This window comes from Penaeus monodon, chromosome 32 (assembly GCF_015228065.2).
Source record: "Penaeus monodon isolate SGIC_2016 chromosome 32, NSTDA_Pmon_1, whole genome shotgun sequence".
Lineage (NCBI taxonomy): Eukaryota > Metazoa > Arthropoda > Malacostraca > Decapoda > Penaeidae > Penaeus > Penaeus monodon.
Window position 1 is genome coordinate 6,515,767 of NC_051417.1, and position 1,255 is coordinate 6,517,021.

At 44.1% G+C, this 1,255-nt stretch overlaps 1 long non-coding RNA gene across 1 annotated transcript; it reads left to right on the forward strand.

The window, feature by feature from the left end:
- Window positions 1-712: 712 nt before the first annotated feature.
- Window positions 713-1,255, forward strand: LOC119593864. The gene is made up of 3 exons (XR_005230565.1): window positions 713-763; window positions 960-988; window positions 1,155-1,255. It is a non-coding gene; the product is annotated as an uncharacterized LOC119593864 (long non-coding RNA).

Sequence of the window (1,255 nt, forward strand, 5' to 3'; positions counted from 1 at the left end):
TCGTTAACATTAACAGTCTTATGGATCCATGAAGAAAACTTACATTCTCGGCTTGTTCTTCAAATCACTAGAAATAATTTTTCTGACTTTGCAATGTTCGAAGTCTATGGAAACCCTGACAATCTTTTTCAGAATAAGTACCTGCTCCTTTTTTTTTAATGATATTGAGTAATTTTCCACTCTGTGTGCAAATGAAGAGGAAAATCTGCAGGTGTGACCAGGCAATCTTTTGAATCTTGTCAACTAGCAGGAACTGTTATTACCTATTTTCCAGCATCAATGCAGGGCGTCACTGAATGATACGTTTCAGCGATGACTTTGTACAAAAACGTATGAATGAACGCGGGTAATTCGAATTCAAAGAGTCGCAGTGTCGCCCAATGATTCGGACAAGTTTCTCTTTCATTCATCAATTCAGCGCGAACGATGGCCCTCCTTTGGCACGTTACGTCATCGAGCTCCCTGGCGTTGTCACTTCATTGATATTGGCGAGAGTAGTCGAAAGCCCGCGAGGCACGCTGCCCAATGGAACAACGAAGTAGCACAAAGCCCTGCCGCAACTGGGCTTTTGTGAGTGTCAGGAGTGTCACAATGGAGAGGTGCCATGCCCCTTTCTTGCCGCCTCTTAGATGGACTTGTGGCTCCGTCAAGCGAGGCGCTTCCGTGGCTATATAAGGCAGGGGATCCACCAGAGAAAGGTACACTCCTTCTCTGTCTGTCGCCATGGCTTCACTGAAAACGATCGTGACGCTCCTTTGCCTCGGTGGGTCACGTGGGATCAGCGGAGGGAAAATAAGATCAAATACCACAAAAAAATATGATAGTACTGAATTCCATTATATATATAAATGACGTGACGGCATGAATTCCTTTATACGTGCATGGAGTAACTCGAATAATCTAAACTTATGACTTTACGAAAGAACATTTTGTTAAATATTTTAATCTATACTTTCCAGGCCTCGTTCTTGCAGAAGAGGAAGTCCGGGTAAGGATGCACGCTTGTAACTAAATTATGAAGGAGAGATAGATGAATATATAAATAAATACATATGCAGAGAAAGACAGAGGAAAGCAGTGTGTGTGTATGTGTTTGGCATCAGTTACAAATTGCAATTATATCAGATCTTTATAACTGTTCATTTATCGTGCAGGAAAAGCGTGGATTTATCGGCGGTCATGGCGGCGGCTACGGAGGAGGCCACGGCGCAGGCGTGGGCGGAGGCTACAGTAGTGGCGGCGGAGGCTACCTGAT